Here is a 20,980-nt window from a genome sequence, read left to right on the forward strand (position 1 = left end):
TAATTTGTACAGCTCCCACCTCCCGCAGAACTGGTCCCAATGCCCCAGGAATCTGAAACCCTCCCCCAATACCATCTTTTCAGCCACATATTCATCCAGTATATCCTGTCATCTCTACTCTGACTAGCAAGTGGCACTGCTAGTAATTTTGAGATCTCTACCTTTGAGGTCTGATTCCTTAGCTTTCTCCCTAGCTCCCTATATTCTGCTTTTAGGACCATATCCCTAGTTTTATATCTGTCATTTGTACTGATGTATACCACGACCACTAGATCGTTCACCCTCCCCCTCCAAAATGTCCTGTACCCGCTCCAAGATACCCTTGTCCCTAGCTCCAGGGAGGCAACATACCATCCCAGAGAAAACGGTAACAAAGTGTGAAGGTGGATGCACGCAGCAGGCCAAGCAGCATCTCAGGAGCACAAAAGCTGACGTTTCGGGCCTAGACCCTTCATCAGCGAGGGGGATGGGGAGAGGGTTCTGGAATAAATAGGGAGAGAGGGGGAGGCAGACCGAAGATGGAGAGAAAAGAAGATAGGTGGAAAGGAGAGTATAGGTGGGGAGGTAGGGAGGGGATAGGTCAGTCCGGGGAAGATGGACAGGACAAGGAGGCGGGATGAGGTTAGTAGGTAGGAAATGGAGATGCAGCCTGAGGTGGGAGGAAGGGATGGGTGAGAGGAAGAACAGGTTAGGGAGGCAGAGACAGGCTGGGCTGGTTTTGGGATGCAGTGGTGGGAGGGGACGAACTGGGCTGGTTTTGGGATGCAGTGGGGGAAGGGAGATTTTGAAGCTTGTGAAGTGCACATTGATACCATTGGGCTGCAGGGTTCCCAAGCAGAATATGAGTTGCTGTTCCTGCAACCTTTGGGTGGCATCATTGTGGCACTGCAGGAGGTCCATGATGGACATGCCGTCGGAGGAATGGGAGGGGGAGTTAAAATGGTTTGCGACTGGGAGGTGCAGTTGTTTATTGTGAACCGAGCAGAGGTGTTCTGTGAAGTCGCCCCCAAGCTTCCGCTTGGTTTCCCCAATGATAGAGGAAGCCACAACAGGTACAATGGATACAATATACCACATTGGCAGATGTGCAGGTGAACATCTGCTTGATATGGAAAGTCATCTTGGGGCCTGGGATAGGGGTGAGGAAGGAGGTATGGGGGCAAGTGTAGCACTTCCTGCGGTTGCAGGGGAAGGTGCCGGGTGTGGTGGGGTTGGAGGGGAGTGTGGAGCGGACAAGAGAGTCACGGAGAGAGTGGTCTCTCCGGAAAGCAGACAAGGGTGGGGATGGAAAAATACCATCCCAGAGTCTCGTTTGCAGCCACAGAAATGCCTGCCTATTCCCCTTAGAATTGAATCCCCATAGCTATTGTACAGGCACACTTTTTAATCCCTCCCCTCTGCAGCAGAAACAACAGTGGTGCAATGTGTTTGGCTGCTGCTGCTTTGCAATGAGAAGACATTCTCCTCAACAGTATCCAATACGGTATAACTGTTTTGCAGGAGAATGGCCGCAGGAGATTCCTGCACTGCCAACCTGTCTCTCTTGTTCTGTCTGCTGGTCACCCATTCCCTTCCTGCCCACACAGTCTGAACCTGCAGTAGGACCGCCTGTCTATACATGCTCTCCATGATGCTCTCTGCCTCGTTGATGCTCCACATTGTCCCCGGCCACCGCTCCAGCTCTGAAACTCGAGCTTCCAGGAGCAGTAGCTGGATTCACTTCCTGTAAACATGCTGACCCAAGGGATTGGAACTGACCCGGCCTGCCACAGGGAGTAGGAGGAGCAAACCAAGACTTTGAGCTGTCCTGTCATGGTTTACACTTTAAATTAAACCTTGGAGACTACTTTATATTAGATTAAGTCAAATCCGGTTATCTGTAACCCTTCTTTCCTGGTCTGTGTACTACCCTTAAAGATTAGAAGCCAAAAAAAATTGCGTGCAATAGAAGCTGTAAGGAGCCATTTCTGAAAAAGGGTCCAAGCCTGAAACATCAGCCTTCCTGCTCAGCTTGCTGTGTTCATCCAGCTCCACACTTTGTTATCTTTGATCCCTGGAATGGTAGGTTTAACGTATGATGAACAGCTAAGGATCCTGCAGTTGTATTCATTAGAGTTTAGAAGGTTGAGGGGAGATCGAATAGAAACTTACAAGATAATGTATGGCTTAGAAGGGGTGGATGCTGGGAAGTTGTTTCCGTTAGGTAGGGAGAGTAGGACCCGTGGGCACAGCCTTAAAATTAGAGGGGGTAAATTTAAAACAGAAATGAGATGACATTTCTTCAGCCAGAGAGTGGTGGGCTTGTGGAATTCATTGCCACGGAGTGCAGTGGAGGCCGACACATTAGATGCCTTCAAGGCAGAGTTCAACAAATTCTTGATTTAGCAAGGAATCAACGGCTATGGGGAGAGTACAGGGAAGTGGAGTTGAAATGCCCATCAGCCGTGATTTAAATGGCGGCGTGGACTTGATGGGCCAAATGGCCTTACTTCCACACCATATGCCTTATGGTCTTATGTTCTTATAATGGGGGACCCTGGCACATCAGTGCAAGAGGTAAGGCTGAAGTATCTTCATGCACCTTTGGCTAGAAGTGCCAAATGGAGAATCTATCCTGGTCTCCTTCTGAGGTCCCTAGCATCACAGATTCTAGGTTTTAACCAATTTGACTCGCTCCACATCATGTTCAGAAGGAGTTGAAGGCACTCAACTCTACCAAGCGTAAGGGGTCAGATAACATTGGAACAATTGCACTGGATATTTATGCTCCAGAACTAGCCATACCCTAACCAAGCTGTTCCAGTACCTCGTCCTGACAATTTGGAAAATTGCCTAAATGTCCTGTGCTCAAAACTTGAGATAAATCCAACCCAGTCAATTACCACCCTATCAGACTATTCTCGATCATCAGTAAACGAAGAGGTCATCAACAGTGCTATCAAGTGGCACATACTCAACAATAACTTGTTCACTGATCCTCAGTTTGGTTCCGTCAGGGCCAATCTGCTCCTGACCTCATTGCTATCTTGGATCAATCATGGACGACAGAAATAACCCCCACGCGACTGCCTTTGATAATCAAGTCGGCATTTAATGCAGTATAGCATCAAGGAGTGAAAGCAAAACTAGTGTTGGGAAAAACTCTCTACTAAACAGAGTCATACCTAGCACAAAGGAAGTTGGTTGTGGTTGCCAGAAGTCAATCACCTTAGTCCCAGAACATCACTGTAGGAGTTCTTTGGTGAGTGTCCTCGGTCCACCTGTCTTCAGGTGTTTCATCAATGAAAACCTTGCCTCCATCATGAGATCAGACATGGGGATAATTGCTGATGAATGCACAATTTTCAGCGCCATTTATTATAGCATAGATTATGAAGCAATCTGTGTCCATAACAGAATCAAGACAACATTCAGGCTTGGCAAGTAACGTGCATGCCACACAAATGCCAGGCAATTAGCATTGAAAACAAAAGAAAGTCTAACGATTACCCCTTGATGTTCAACGGTACTATCGTCACTGAATTCACCCACTATGAACATCCCAAAGTTTAACATTGACCAGAAACTGAACTGGACCATATAAATACTGTGGGTAGCTGGGACTTCTGCAGTGAGTAACTCACTACTTGTATCTCCAAGGCATGTTCATAATCTACAAGGCACAAGTCAGGGGTGTGATGGAATACTCCCCACTTGCTGGGATGAGTGCAGGTCCAACAAAACTCTAGAAGCTTGATCCCATCAGGGACAAAGCAAGCTGTTTGCGTCACCTGCGATATTAATTCCTTTCACCACAAATGCGCAGTGGCAACACTGTGTATCATCTACTTGATGCACTTCAGTAACTGACCATCTCCTCCAAGGTAATTAGGGTTAGGAAATATGTGCTGGCTTAGCCAGTAATGCCCACAGCCCATTAATTTTGTTTTATTTCCAGGTGGGAGACTTAAAACGAAGTGTATGTTAAGTGGTTATTCTGTGTGAGCCTTGTTATCTTACTTAAGGTACAAGGCACAAAATTTGAATGCAATCGGTCTGAATTTGAATTGCAACGCCGGCTGCCATCACACTCCTACAGTTCTGATGTTCAGAATCACAACACTGAAATGGAATGTTAACATAATCAAGCCTATTCCCGTGGAAAATATTGTGTTTGTGAACAGTTCTGGCTTTGAATTTAAGATTCAACTCACTACACTTTCAGTGAATTGTGCAGGGGGACTTGACCATATCATTGGAACAAGTGACCTACTGATCTGGTTTGGGTTTCTGAGAAACCATCCAACCATGTTTTGGAGTAGCTACTAGTCAATGTATATGTGACCAGCAGCTGTTTGATTTTCCTTTATTTATTTTTCCCAGTGGTTTCAGTGACTGGCCTCTAGTCAACACCTGACAACTGAGGTTAGTAAGTCATTATGTAGCCATGAACCTCAACTATCAGCCCTCTCTCTGTGGTGCAGTAGACTTTCAGAGTACTTTTTTTTATAGTTTATTCAGAATGATGCAATATAAGAGTGCATAGCTATCTTCTGTAAGTCTTTCTCAGTTAGCTGTTTTCATCGCTGTCTGTCAGTTGCATCAAGATGTGTTAATATTACGCTGAGAAAAATCATTATGCTACCAAGTCTTGTGAGTACTAATGCCTGTGGCAAAATATGCTTTCCTTGACAGTTCTGTTTTCAGCCTTGGTGTTCAAAATACATTTAGCGTATTTTGAAGATAAATTTAACCACTTTCTATTTCATTTCACAATAAACCTAAAGACATAATAATAAAGTTTGTAAAAAAATTATCTTTTGAACTCACAATGTATTTGTTTGAAGTACATACTACTTCAAACAGCTGAGGTCTACAGACCTCTTTGCACTGTGAAATTCGCTCCCAAGATGTCTATAATGTTTGATGATCTAGTAACACCAGAAACAGCTGAATACTACAAGTAGAAGTTTACTCCTTTATGGGCAGAAGTTACTCACTGATCTAGGTCAGTTGTCAGAACTGGATTTACAAAGTTGTTATGAAAACATCAATTAAGCTGATTTAAGTAGGGGATCAGATTTACTTAAGATAACATTGCAATTTCTAATCACCTTAAAGGGCCAATATGTTCTGCAGGTCCAGCTAACAAGACAAAATCATTACCAAACAATATGTAGACGACAACATGCATTTTTAAGACAAATCTTTGATGGGACGTTGATGTTGCTGGAAAGGACAACATTTCTTGTCTATACCTAGTTGGGGTTGTAACTGCCACTATCCTTAAATAAGGGTGTATAACCACAGAAAGTAAGGAGTAAAAAGCATATCTGAAGGACAGGATTTTCAGTACCAGTGTGTCATACCTAAGACAAAATGTAGTCGAATTTCTGGGAGCTTTACCCCCAGAATGAGCCATAACTGGAGTGTGGTTAGGTGGTTGGTTTTGTTCTGCAGAGATATAATAGACCAAAGAGCCCTTTTCTGTGCTGTAGACCTCTATGACTCTAAGTAGCAGAAAATTTGATGGACTTAGGTATTTCAAATGCTCATAGTGTGTCTGTGAAGATTACATCATATCTGACCTTACTCACCACTAATGCCTTCAAACTACCAGAAAGTTCAGCAGACTAAATTAAAGAATACTTTCCACCTGCATTTGAGGTATGACAAATTCTCTTTTCCAGAAAAGTTACAGTTCAATCCTTTCATTTCCATGGGTGTTTTCAGCAATAATTTCAGTCACGTGTTTACGCCATTATTATTGCTAAAATCTTGCATATGAATATACAATATTTGAATCAATCCACAGTTCCTTCATTACAAGTCATCTATGTCTATGAGATTTGAATGTGGATGGCTGACATAAAACCTTGTTATTGGGAAGTTGGGCTACACCCTAGAAATGGGACATCCTGTGTCCGTTCAAAATTCATAGCTGGTATCAAAGCAAGACTGGAAGAGGCATGGGGTGTTTTATGTTAAATCATTTAATGGAAGGCTTTCTAATACAACCAGCGATTGTCTACATGTGATTGTCACCCACTACATGACCATGGCTCAACCACCTTTCAACTGGGATGGTGAGCATGAATGTTTCAATGTTAGAGGAAATAAAGCATTTCAGTTGCCTTCACTAACTAAACATGGAGAGGTAATGGCCTAGTGCTATTATTGCTGGACTGCTAATCCAGAGACCCAGGTAAGTTCTGGGAACCAGTGTCCAAATCCCACCTTTGGCAGATGTCAACACAAATGTATTCAATAAAACTCTGGAATTAAGAGTCTGATGATGACCATGAACTGATTGTCAGAAAAAATCTATCTGGTTCATTAATGTCCTTGTGGGAAGGAAATTGCTGCCCTCACTATATGTGTCTCCAGACCAATGTGGTTGATTCTGACTGATCGATTGATTTGATTTGTTGTGGTGAGTACCGAAATGCAGTGAAAAGCTTTGTTTATGAGCAGTACAGGAAGACCGCAGCAAGCAAAGGATGTACAGATCAAAAAGACTTAGAGGCATACAGGTTACAAAGCAGGTTACATTATTTGAGGCTAGAGTCCATTCAACAGTCTGATAATGGCTGGAAAGAAACAATTCCTGAACCTGCTTGTATGTGTGTTCAGGCTTCTGTATCTTCTGCCTGATGGAAGAGGTTGTAGGAGATCATTAACAGGGTACGATGGGTCTTTTAATGTTGGCCGCCTTTCCTGTGCAGTGAGCCATGTAAATAGAGTCCATTGATGGAAGGTTGGCTTCCGTGCACTCCACCTTCTGTAGTTTCTTACAGCCCTGGCCAGAGAAGCTGCCATACCAGGCCATTACGCACTCAGGCAGTACACTTTCAGTGATGCATCTATAGAAGTTGGTGTGGGACCTTATGGACATGCCAAATTTCCTGAGTCGCCTGTAAAAGAAGGGGGGTTGTTGTGCCTTCTTGACTATTACATTTACCTGGAAAGTCCAGGACAGGTTATTCTTAACTGCTGTCTGAGATGGGTAATTAATGTTGGCTTATCCAGTAATACCTTCATCCTGCGAATGAATAAAAGAAAATATGGCTTTAGCACAGGAAATAATCTGATTGCCAGCCACTTCAGTTTTTAAATTTCTAATACCAATGTAGGATGCTCCATAAACCAGTCTGTTTGATACCAAGGATAGATTTTTTTAAGCTCACCAACTTTGCACTCATGAATTAAACAGTTATTTTGATAATGATTCCTCAGTAGAATAAATTATAACTATAATAAAGTTTTTATTTCGCTGACATACAAGCCATAAACATTTTTCCATGAGTTCCAGCAATTTGCCAGTACCATTCCTGATATGAACCGCGACGTAAGCAAGGTCATTCAATACAGAAGGCTCACAGGTGATGGTGATCCTGATTCTGATCCTGTCCTCAGCCAATGCTCACACAAATGCAGTTCGAGTAAACATTGAATAGTCATTGGGAACGTATTGACCTTCCTTCTCTACCTATGTGGAAAGGTGAGGCTAAATGTGACATCACTAGTATAATTAAGATCAGTAGAATTTGGGAAGTTCCAGTTTGGCACATTATCAAGTTACATGGCATCGTTACCCACAACTGTCAAGAAATCCTACCACCAGGAAAATACCATGCTTTAAAATCAAAGTGCACCAGAACAGATTTTTGATTGCATTCAGCCTGCCAAGCCTGGACTGTTGTTCCTAGAGCCAACTTTCAAAAAATTGAATGAACACTTTTGTTCAAACTAGCATTAATTGGGCAATAAATGCTGGCCTAGCAAGTGAATCCATCATCCCAGAAATGATTTTTTAAAAATTACCACAATTTTCTGTAGGTTCATTTGAGTGATCCTCTCAAAATTGTGCAGTCTGGCTTTTTCTTCCCTTATTATAATAATCAGTTCACATCAATGGAAGTAAGCATGGCAAGCATTAAATGGATCTGGGTTTTTGTAAGTGAACATTAAGCAAGCTTCTGGTCTCTTATCACTTGTTTAATGGATGATTCTAACTTTAATAACTTTCTAACCAGGCTTATTGTATTTGTACAATAGAGGACCAATGATGCATCACATGAATGCACGTGGTGTTACAGAGTCATAAAGCACAGAAACAGACCCTTCAGTCCAACTCATCGATGCTGACCAAGTTTCCCAAACTATACTAGTCCCACTTGCCTGCATTTGGCCCATATCCCTGTAAGTCTTTCCTATTCATGTACTTATCCAAATGTCTTTTAGATGTTGTAACTGTACCTGCATCAATCACTTCCTCTGGCAGTTCATTTCACACACAAACCATCCTCTGTATGAAAAAGTTGCCCCACAGGTCCCTTTTAAATCGTTCTCCTCTCACCTTAAAAATATACCACCTAGTTTAGAACTCCCCCACTTTTGCAACTCACCTTATCTATACCCCTCATAATTTTATAAACCTCTATAAGGTTACCCTGCAGCTACTTACATCCCAGTGAAAAATGTTCCAGCCTGTCCAGCTTATTCTTATAACTCAAATCCTCCAGTTCTGGCAACGTACTGGTAAGTCTTTTCTGAACTCTGTCCAATTTATTAATATCCTTCCTATAGCAGGGCAACCAGAACTGTACACAGTTCTCCAGAAATGGCCTCACCAATGTTTTGTACAACGTAACATCCCAACTCCTATATTCAATGTTCTAAGCAATGAAGGCAAATGTGCTGGGTGCCTTCTTAACCGCCCTGTCTTCTGATGATGCAACTTTCAAAGAATTATGTAACTGAACCCTTAGTTCTCTCTATTTGGTAACATTACCCGGGCGCTACAATTAAGTGTATAAGTCCTGCTCTTGTTTGTTTTACGAAAATGCAATACCTTATATTTATCCAAATTAAACTCCATCTGCCACTCCTCACCCCATTGACCCAATTGAGCCAGACCCCTTTGTAATCTTAGATAATCTTCTTCACTGTCAACACTACCACTAATTTTGGTGTCATCTGCAAACTTACTAACCAGGCTTCCTATGTTCACATCCAAATTATTTATATAAATTACAAGCAAAAGTGGACCTAATGCTGATCCCTATGGAACACAGCTGCTCACAGGCCTCCAGTCCGATACACAACCCTCAACCACCACACTCTATCTCCTACTGTCAAACCAACTTTGTTTCCAGTTGGCAAATTCTCCCTGAATCCCATGTGATCGAACTTTACTAGTTAGTCCAACGTGCAGAACCTTGTCAAAGGCTTTACTGAAGTCCATGTAGTTTGCATCTACTGCTCTGCTCTCATCAATTTTTTTGGTTACGTCCTCAGAAACCTCAATCAAGTTTGTGAGACATGATTTCCGACACACAAAGCCATGCTGACTATCCCTAATCGATCCTTGCCTCTCCAAATGCATGTGAGTCCTATCTCTCAGAATCACCTCCAACAACTTCCCCACCACCGATGTCAAATTCACAGGTCTGTAGTTACCAAGCTTCTTTACAGCCTTTCTTAAATAAAGGCACAACATTAGCTACCCTTCAGCCTTCAGGCACCTGACCCTCAGCTGTGGATGATACAAATATCTCTGCTAGGTGCCCCAAAATTTCTTCCCTAAATTCTTACAATATCCTGGGATAGATTTTGGTCAGGTCCCAAGGATTTATCCGTCCATATGGTTTTTAAGATCTCCAGCACTTGCTCTTCTTTAATGTGGATTGTTTTCAAGACATTAATATTTATTTTCCTGAGTTCCCTAGCCTCCATTTCTGATGTGAAATATTAGACTAGTATATCTCCCATTTTCTGTGATTCCACATTTGGACAACCTCATTGATCTACTCTCCCTAGTTGCTCTTTTGTCCATAATATATGTGTAGAATCTTTTTAGATTGTCCTTAACCTTATCTGCCAAGACTGTCTCAAATCCCCTTTTGCCCTCCTGATTTTCCTCTTAAGAATGACCCTATACCCTTTATGTCCTTCAAGAGATTCACTTGAGCCAGTGGGTGATTCAGTGTCACTACTACAACATATTTGACCAAAGTCCAGCAAAGAAACTCATTCACATTAGTAGTTTGTCTTCTTGCCATTCCCATCCCCTCTTTCTTGCAAAACTTTAATGCTAATAGAGACTTGGTTTTGGTGCTTCTTGGTAAAGGGGAATGAAAAGTAGGTCACCATCCTTCTAGTCACACCCGAGCTGGCACCCCAAATATGCTAATTGGGCAAACACTGAAATTAGCAGCCCACAACATGTATATCAATAATTAATGGTCAAACAGGTTTGCTAGAGTGGATAATTTCCTGCCTGCATCATTAGGCTGATAGTGGGTAGATGGGTGGGAGGTGTGGGATGTTTTATGAGACCTAGACAAAAAAAGAAGGCAGGAAAAGGGGATCCTTATTTGGGAGTGGCACCTTCATCTGGACACTACAGCCCCAAGTGACTAGAGCCAACGTCCCTTTTCGTCTGGATACCTGGCCTGCAAAGCCTGAACCCTGCTTCTCACCTCTCTTTTGCTGGGTGTTCAGCACTTCTCGCCATTACTTTAACTCGAGTGGAAGGTGTCATGCTGCACAATCCAAACAATATCCACAAGGCATTGACGATTTTGGTGCATGTTGAGTTGCTTGTACCAATTGACACCAATTTCCATTTCTCGGCATTTTGTAAAATTACCCACCTATATCTCTCATAACCATCCAAGCTGAATGAATCTGCCACATTAATCACATTAAGCCCTTCATTTTCTCTACTAGCATTCCACTTTTGTTCCACACAAATCACAACTCAAACTGCCTCCACTACATTCTTATTTCCATGGCACTCCTGGTCTTAAAGATTGTTCTCAGCCCTCACACCCCACTCCCCAACATTTTCTGTCGTGATTTTGAAGGGTTCCTCTTATCTCTTCCCTTCAGAGTTTTCTCTTTATTTTTCCTGTTGTTTTTCACCAACTTGTACAAACACTTCAACGCATTTGTCTCTGATGCTGTCTAACAGGACCCATTGTGGATTCTTTGTTTGACAGTACAAAAATACTAAAACTTACTTTTAATGGGTTGCACTGCAAAATGGGACAGTTCTATTCCTGGACTATTAGGAAATGGGGCACTAGACAATAAATAAATTACAAGTCTGCCTATTTTTTCCACAATTACTGTAGAAATTTGCTGCATGTCTCAATCACACATCCTGTTTTGGACAAAGTTGCAAACATCCAAATTTGCACACAAGGAGGTATATGAAGCACACTCATAGACAAACTAGGGATAAAGTAATCAGGTTAACAAAAATGTTCTGAAGCAGATTGGTTCTGTAATTGAGTAGGGGGTAAATGAGAAATGAGCCACATTTCCATTATTGCTAACTCTTCTGATTCTTGTAGAAAAATACATTTCCCATTTTCTTGTGTGATTTCTTTATTTAAGAAATTAAGTCAAAGGGCAAGCCTGTAAATTCAGGATGGCATCAAGGTTGAATGAGTAAATTACAATGAATTTAATACCCACCAAGTGATGTTGCTGTCACTGCAGAAAGACTGCAGAGCTGTATAGAAAATGCAGCATTAATGAACCTAGCATCATCTCATTTCACCTGATATTGTCTCCATGAGGATAAGGAATGAAGCAATGACCAGGAGACTGTTCTGTCTCACCCTCGTAGAATGATTTATTTTTCAAGTGAAATGCAGCTTATATTTTTTCTTTGTATTTGTTGCAACCAAAATACATGAATTCCAAGTGAGATTTGGAATTCAGTTTTATGATTTATATGCTTGAAAATATTTCTGTACTATTAAAATATTATTAACACATTCATTTCATTAATTTCATCATTTTTGATGGGTAGGTGGAGATGCTACTTTCAAGTATTGGCCCACTCTGGGAGAACCCACATCATAATCTTTTGAAGACTCTAGCAGAGGTACAAAGGGAAGTAGTGCTATCAATGCAGAAATGTTTCTATTCATATTCAGCAACATAAACCAACATGCTCAAAAGTTTTAAAAATAGATGAAAAGCACAGAATACAATATTCTCAATATCTCATCCCTGTGTTGTAATGGTATGCTATGTCCTATGTGGATATAAATCCAATTTTCCTAGTTATGCCTGAGATCCACTTGTAGATTCCAAAATAGAAACCTGTTTTGATTTTGAATGAGTTAGATCATTCACTGTGCTAAGATTTTCCATTAAGATTTTACAAGGTCCTATCTAAGAACATTTAATCTTGCAATATTGTATAGATTAATTCCCGGTTAAAAAGTAAACATAGGAGTCCAACATAGAAACCTTAGACAAAACTTAATCTGTTCGTCCCGTTAATCTGCTATCGAAAGCTTCCGTTGGATTCTGAATAACAACCAAAAACACTGTAAATATTCTACAGGTATGGCAGGATCGAGGGACAGAGAAGCAGAGTTAGCCTATTAGATCAATGACATTTTATCATTGACCTGAAATGTTAACTCTTGTTTTGTAGGATTTAATGGAAATTGGTCTGTATTTGGTTGTGTTGACTGTTTCATGAGTCTTTGCAATTGTGCTTGATTGCATAAGCCTGTGGGGGAAGAAGAGGGACAAGTGAGGCAAGAGGACAATTTAATCACCTCCGGCTGTTCTAAATTCCAATGGATACAGCCTGTCTAGCCTTTCAAGGTGAGGCAGGTATGTAACAGAGAGGTCACTTCATTATGGAAGCACCCTTTCATAGCATACCACTGTGAGAAGACGATCAAAGATAGTGCTTACACCCAAGCAGGTAGGTTAGGCATTGGAGATAATGGGAACTGCAGATGCTGGAGAATCCAAGATAATAAAGTGTGAAGCTGGATGAACACAGCAGGCCAAGCAGCATCTCAGGAGCACAAAAGCTGACGTTTCGGGCCGGTCTAGGCCCGAAACGTCAGCTTTTGTGCTCCTGAGATGCTGCTTGGCCTGCTGTGTTCATCCAGCTTCACACTTTATTATCTTAGGTTAGGCATTGGACTGCTAGTGCCTGAGACAGGGTTGTTTTTGATGGTTCTGAAGGAATTAATGCTCTTGAAACATTGAACTTCAGCCATTCTGTTGATGTCACACACAGTCTGTGGCTGATGATGAGAGTTCTACACTAGCCTTCAACGGGAACATATGTTCTCAATGCAATTCCCAAGATTCCTGTAATTATGCCAGGTATGTTATATAATTATGTACAGAATCAACGGTCGCAGTCTAAGGACCATTTAAGACTGAGATGAGGAGAAATTAATTTCTTCGCTCGGAGAGTGGTGAGCCTGTGGAATTCTCTGCTACAGAAAATAGTTGAGGCCAAAACATTAAGTGTTTTCAAGAAAGTGATAGATCTAATCCTTAGGGCTAAAGTGATCCAAGGATATCGGGAGAAAGCAGGAAAAGGATACTGAGTGGGAAGTTCAGCCACGATCACCCTGAATGGCAGAATGCATTTACAGGGCCGAATGGCCTACTCCTGCTCCAGTTTGTGATGTTGCTGTTTTTAAATTGCTGCCTCCGCACAGAGAAAACATTCTACAAAGACCCAGGCTTCCGACAGAGACATCATACATACAGATATATTCTTTATTGAAACTTATGTAAGTTCTTAGGTGTTTAAAGTTCTGCAAATAAAGTGTTTGAATTTAGAACTCGTGTGATCTCTGCATGACTCCACAATAACTAAAAAACAAAACAACTCATTCCAAATATAACATATTTTTCCACAGCTGCTGCCGGTCCTATGTGGTATTTTTAACATTTTTTGTTTTTACTTTAGATAACCAGCATTCAGTATTCATGCTTCTGTTGGATCCTCCATTGTTTGCACAGCAAGTTCTGTTTGCCTTCAGAACTTTTCCATTCCTTCAGGAGTGAGAATTATAGAACAACTCCCTTTTCTGGTGAATTTTGCGCCAACATCAGAAATCTGCCCTTTGTCAGTCCTCTGGGTCAAGAAATTTCAATAATCTAAATTACCAAATTTCCAAACTTGAATGCAATGGTTGGGGGTCAGACCGGGATAGTCGGGGCTGAAGGAATGGGGGTCCCTTGAATTTTTTTTGTGATTGAGCGTTTTGTTGTGTGTTACTTAGACATGGATGAGGTTAACAATTCATGTGTATGTGTAATCTCAGATTGCTTTCTGATCCTGATTCCTAGCTCCAAGAGATTGAATGCCTGAGATTGTCTAGACAGTATATAATTTTAGCACATTAAAAAGTCCTAGTAATTGCACTAACACTTTTTCTCTTAATTATAGTTTTATTATCGCAACAGTTAATAATTTTTACAGCTCTGATAATCGTTTTGGATAAATGTATCAAAGTATAGTTTGTGTTTCTTTGTATTGGTGCTGGATACATTGCATGCATATAAAACTAAAATGACAATATGTGATATACAAGCCAAATCAATTAATGTTGCAATTAAAAAAAGGAGCAGGAAAAACTCAGCACATCAGCCAGTATCTGTGGATTAAGAATCAGAGTTAACATTGAATCTAATATGACATTTCTTCGGAAACCAGTTTCAGATCTGCAGCATTTGTTGCAATTTCCTTTTATTTTCCATAAGTACATATCTGTCTGTTGTATTTTTACTTGGTGTTTTTTTAACGTAATTGATGATATAGGAGAAGTTTAAATTTTAGCGAAAGATTGAGCTTTAGCTATTGGTATTGTGTAGTGTCCTGTCATTCAGATCAGGCCCTCACTGTGCTGTTGGATTTGTTTCGGGTGTGATGTATTCCATTTTGAATTCAAGCTTACTTAATTTCCAATTGTGCTAATTAATTTTTATTAAAATTAATTTTATACTTTACTTTCTTATGTGATACATCATTTAAATTATTGGATAATTCAATATTTTTAATGCAAAAGAATTTTGAATTATAGAAATAGACAGTAATTTGGAAATGTTCTCTGTGCTCCTGCTAAAATTGACAAAGTGCAATTCTCTGCATCATGAGACAATCAATACATTTTAATTCAGAAGCACAAGTTAGCAATTAGGTATATGATTGATGTACTGAGTCAAGCATTAGAAAGGAAGCTGTCTCATAAAGAATCCAGATATATAATGGAACTTTTCCTCCCCAGACACAGGATTGAAATGATAGAAATCTCAATTGCTGTACAAACGTAACAGGCATTTTAAATACAGACACTGCACGAGGATTATAAAACAAGGATTCTTTATTCTGTTGGCAGTGAGCATTTATAAACATTAATGGAAAATCATAACTTGGAGAAGCAAACTAATAATAACAGATATTTATCTATATTCGAGCTCCACCAGACACTGTTGTGGAGTTTAATAAGTAATCCCTAATCTGTGAAGTAGCAGCACTCAGTTGGTGGAGCTCTTACTGGTGACTTCTGCAATCACTGCACCTCCCACATACAGGGGACCCTTCCTCTCCTCATGGCCTCTCAAATGGAGGGCTTCATCCAGATGGCTCACTTAAGTTTCCTGCAGTTGCTCCTCTAACACTTGCCAGCTCTCTAGCCACCTTCAGTGGCTTCAATCTGTGCTATTCATGGCCTTGCCTCCTTGATACAGTGACTCTCCAGTCTCAAACTGTAACTCCAGCTTCTTGCTGCAGCCCTACTTATCACTGTCTTTGTAAGGCTACTCAAGCCCAAGGGGATGCTGCCATTCAGTCTAACAAGGTATCCAATAGCTGCATGCCTGTTCCAGTTCCTTACTCTGGTTCTGTTACTACCATCAGAGACTCCCAGCTGGCCTTAATCTGAGATCCTGGACTTGAGCTTCTTCCGGTATTTTTGTCCCATGTGGCATCTGGCTCGGACTCCTCTGCTTGCCAAAGATATGGTTTCCTGCAGGGAGAAGCCATTCAGTTTGCTTGTATTGTGCTCTCTCCCAACAATGCCACCTGCTTTCAGAGGCCCTGCAACACAGATTTTTCTTTGAATTATAGGGTATTTCAGTTTCTTGCATACTGTTCAGTAGGAGATTGGGATTAACTTTGGAGGATTGACACTGTTGTAATAAAATATTCTTAATTGTGTGAATTCCTGCCCTCTTTTCAGATGTTTGGGCAATAATTACTGGTATATTATTCCACTGACGCCATTAAACTTCCTGGTTTATCCAACAAATAATGTCAGGAATTTCTTAAATTTCATTCCCGACTTCCACTGAGTCAATTGATTTAGGCAACGTTGTATCAAAGGCTCAATAATTATCCACATCCCTGGGTTAGGGAAGGCAGAAACAGCCAGAGTTTCCACTCTGTCTTTCAATGACCACTAATAGACCTCAAACGAGGACAGAATGAGACTTAGTAATAATGTTTCATGCAGCTGAATAGTTTAGCAAATTTCTGCTTCCAAGCTTAAACATGAATAATGATTGTTGGATGAGGTAGTGGAAAGCATCAGCTGTGTTTTATGTGTTAACTTGAGACGAACACCTTCAGTAACCGAGATAAAAGAATGAGAATTCAAACAAAAAAGCTGTGTATTTCCTCTTCCTATCCCTCCTCGTGGTATTGAGGCCAATTATAGCATACTATCTACTGCCACAACCTATAAAAACGTTTCATTTTTCACTCAGGCTAATGAACCCATCTGTACTGGTTTTAAAAAAATGTAGTCTCACCCCCATTTTTATATCCACCCAACTGAGCCTCCATACAGGAAGGAGAGTCTCAGAAAATTAACCACTACATTTCTTCATTCTGCAACACAAGAATATTTGTTTTTCACTGCCGGTTTGGTAGGACAGGACACAAACTTGATACTGTCATAAAAATAGTGTGATCATATTTAAGCTAAGTTGCATTATTGCCATTGACTGTTATATTGTGAATTAGCGAAGCTGCTAATAAAATGTATACAGCTACGGCTGGCAATAATTTACATTCTATAAGAATAACAGAAATGGAACAATGAAACAGAATGGTGATATTGCGGTTGTCTGTGTACCCTTGATTAGAAACTCTCAATTATAATAGAGACCTCTGTTAGAATTTAGCTTTCTAATGCTATCCATGAGATTTAATTACCTTAACAAAGTGCTTTCTTAAATGAATTTAGGTATTTCAGTCAACTGTTTTGCACACGTTTGTTAACATAATACTAGGCATTGCCACAGAAATAATATCAATAATTATAATTTCAACAAGTAAAGTAATGCTCAGAGACAGTTCATTTTTCACTTCGGGCTACTGAATCCATCTGTGTTTTCATGATGTAGCTTTGCTTTTCTGCAAAGTTTATGGATTTGTTTATCCTTTTAATCATAAATGGAGCTGAAAATATTCAACTGAATTCCACCATTTTGAAACCTATCCTGGGCATATGGCTGGGAACCAAGGATAAATTACTGTTAAAGCTACAGTGCCTTTTAGTTGGGGAAAAAAAAGACATTTCCTGTCACATCAGAAATAGTTAAATTTACCTACCTTTTATAAAAGACTGACAACATACGACAGCTGTCAACACCTCAAAATAAAAGACAGTTTAGTAGGTCAAATGGATATATTGTACAATTTTTCCATTAACATTTGTGATACAATCTTTGATTCTCATGCTCTTAATTCAATTGTAAGCCTACCTCTTTAGCACCTGACTGATCTAATGTATATTTCAGGAGCTGTCAATCATTTATTTCAAATTTCAGCATATATTATTCTATATTTCCTATGTAATTGTATTGTTTTCTTCTAAAAGCCTAATTATGTCTGTTGAGTAAATATTTATATTGTGGCATTTTATTTTGAACTGAACTTGCTCCAGCATTCCATTGTTTTGCCTATGAGATGCCATTAGATGTTTTCTATTGTTCATATTACAATATCAGTGTAATCCGAGGAAGAATCAGCCTAACCAATGTAAAAAATTGTATCAGTTGTATCAAAAACAATTACTTTACTGTCCTCCATAATCTTTTACACTGATTTAAAAAATTGACAGGCTTGAAACAGTCCACTGCTGCAAGATTGGCCATGATATCAGGCTGAAATTCCATTGATTGTGTTAGCTCAGAAGGTGCTTGCACAATATTTGTTGCCTAGTAACCAGTCATACTGAAATCAACAAGGCTGCAATATAAAAGTTCTATTTTGGTATCCCAACACCAGTTGTCCAGTCAAATGCAGAGCTTCCACTACACATGAAAGAGTATAATTAAAGCTATTCAGGAAGAGTCTTCAAACAATCTAAGTTGCTAAGTAATACAAACCGTAGAACACGGAACAGAAGCAGGATTTGACTGAATGCCCCACTGAGCCTGCCTCGTCATTTAATATGATTATGGCTGACCTTGGGCTTCAATTCCATCTTCCGGCCTACTCTCCATATCCCATGGTTACCTCAGAGACCAAAAATCTTTTAACAGGCTGAAATGTGTTGTTTTATATTACACTGTCTGATGGCTCATAGAAGATTTAATGTTTGTAATTATGCAAATGTAATTTTGGATTAACTTGAATTGTAACCAAACCAGGGCAACTTCCTGATTGCTCCCAAAACAAAATCTCTATGCCAGTCATTTCTTGCAGGTTCTCCACATTGCCAAAGATTTGGAAGACGTTACTAGAAACTCAATTTATGTTACTTACCAAAATCTTTGACATCTTTATACCATTTGATTGTGAAAATCCCTCGGGATAATTCTCAGGTAGGTATTTTGAGACGCAGACAATTGCAGACACTTGATTTTGCTTTCCTAAAATAGGTTGAATAATCTTCATACAGCAACCTCTTATTTTTAAATCCTGAATACTGCAAATGAGGCAAATCAGAAGTAAAAGCAGAAAATGCTGGAAATACTCAGCAGGTCTGGCAACCTCTGTACAGAGCTAATCTTTTGGGTCTGTGACTCAATAGAGAGATTGGTTACAAAAAAGTCACCAATTAGTTCTGAAAATGTACTGATTATGCAACTTCATTCTCTAGCTACCTCCTCTAACAGGTTTGGTAGTACCTCACTTTCAATTTTTATGATTCAATTTGTTTCCTAGTCATTGCTTTGTTTGACTTTGATTAAACAGAAATGTCTGTAATCGAATATTGATATTGAACTCAAAGGTGAGAATTTATCTAGGTTTATTCAAGTATATTTTCTCATTTTGTTAAAGATGTCCCTAGAGCTTATAACAATATTATGATAACAGAACTAGATGACAATTTGAGCAAAATTTGAGATTAGAATGTATTTTACTTTCCTCACTATTATGGATATGTAGAATAGACTGTCAGAAGGACCAAATGATTCTGTGTCAAGTATAATCTTTTGAGAAAAACAGGGAATTCATATGAAACAAAGGTGGTCATATATACGGTTAGATCTGAGGAAATGTATTTTGGAACATGATTATGTCTGTGGATCTATGGAAATGGCATGCAACCAAAATAACAGGCTTCAAAGGGAAGTCGCTATCATAGTAGGGAGGGAGCAGAATCCTGGCTTGAGCATCCCATTTCCTCAGTGGAACCCTTGATATCTCTGCCAAAGGACCTCTGGCTCCAGGCTCAGTCACCAAACGACATTCAAACTATGAAGTTCAGCAGACATCATTCACAATTTGAGGTATTGATAACAACAGTGAATTAGCATTAGATTTTATTATCACCTGTACTCAAATATAGGGCTACAGGAAGACAGTGGAATGTTTACAATGTTGGCATTCAGCAGCACCATCTTGATTACAAAAGCATAACCTTTTAAAAAAAAACAAGAGAACAATAGTTTAAAACACATCAGATTAAAAATAGCAGCAGGAATAAAAGAAAAAGAGCCAAAAAGGGGAAAAGGGTGCAGACCCAAGAAAGAAAATGTCCAAAACTTAATGCCTTTGTCTGGAGTCTCAGACGGTGGAAAATTTCAAATCAATCTCCACATGGTGCCACTTTCTTCTTGCCGCAGTGACTGCTGCCATTCCCTCAGATCGCTTTGGGAGCTTTGCCACCACTAACTAACAACCAAAAGGTTGTGAATCCACAGTCCCACTTGGGTAAATTGTGAAAAGTTATCTATAAATCCAGTCTCAAACTCCAAAAGACTATTCCCACACACACATTCATACCCTGTTCACAGCAGATTAGTTTTTACACTCAAAATGGTGTGTTAACACTAAGTTCAAATGGGAGCTTCCTCTGTGCTCGTCTGACTTACCATTTCTTATGTGAGACATTTTTATCACTTCTGGAGTTGTGATTGAGCTCAATGCAAGTTTTTGATGTTTTCATCTCTGTGAACCATTTGGAGCTAGACTGAGAATCCCCCAGGTTGATTTCACATTGTGCACAGGATGCTCTCGCATTTTAAAGAAGACTAAATAGTACTTTTGTATGTTCTGCTGTTAGCTGTAGATTTTGATTAATGCACTGACAGCAGAGGCTTAGTCTTTTTTTTAAGATTTTTTGAGTTGGCTGAGTAAACCCGGTGTTTTACTGAGAACATACAGGGTGAAAATGTGAACCGGAAAGAGTGGCAGAAAGAAAATGGTGCATTATCACCTCTCCAAAAGTGTAACTAGAAAGTCAAAATACTCCACTGTACAACCAGAAAAAAGAAGACTGTCCTCCCATTGCATGGGAATAAACTCAAATGTCATTGATTAAAATTCAGCACAACGAAGGCAGAACGCTTCAGTTTGGGAGTACGGAACTTATTGCCTTCAAGACTAACCAGTTTTGCCTTATGTAGGCCTATAAAATTATGATGTGAAAAAAAATCATCCTCTGATCTTTTGCATTGTAAATAATTGAACTGGCTTTCAGTTTCCCATCACATCCAATCACGTCTTTGATTAATACTATTTACCATCTCTGTTTTGAGCCTATGTTGTGGATAATTTGATTGATTTAACAGTCAGTTAATTTGAGGATTTTTGTAGTTCCTGTTGGAGATTAACAATCCATGTGCACAGTGATTTAATGCACATTTGTCAGTCTGCATGATAGCTAAAGGTACTAAAAATTTAACAAATCCTGTTAGAAATGTGTAAAATGGTTAACTTTGTGTGATGAAATCTATCATATATATATTTTTTTAG

General features: G+C 39.8%; 1 protein-coding gene across 2 annotated transcripts in view; it reads left to right on the top strand.

Moving 5' to 3' along the window:
• Positions 1–20,980, top strand: part of LOC125465805 (calcium/calmodulin-dependent protein kinase type IV-like) — a 150,639-nt gene that overhangs the window by 22,037 nt on the left and 107,622 nt on the right. The gene's annotated exons all lie outside the window — the stretch shown is intronic.

This window comes from Stegostoma tigrinum, chromosome 30 (assembly GCF_030684315.1).
Source record: "Stegostoma tigrinum isolate sSteTig4 chromosome 30, sSteTig4.hap1, whole genome shotgun sequence".
NCBI classification, from domain to species: Eukaryota; Metazoa; Chordata; class Chondrichthyes; order Orectolobiformes; family Stegostomatidae; genus Stegostoma; species Stegostoma tigrinum.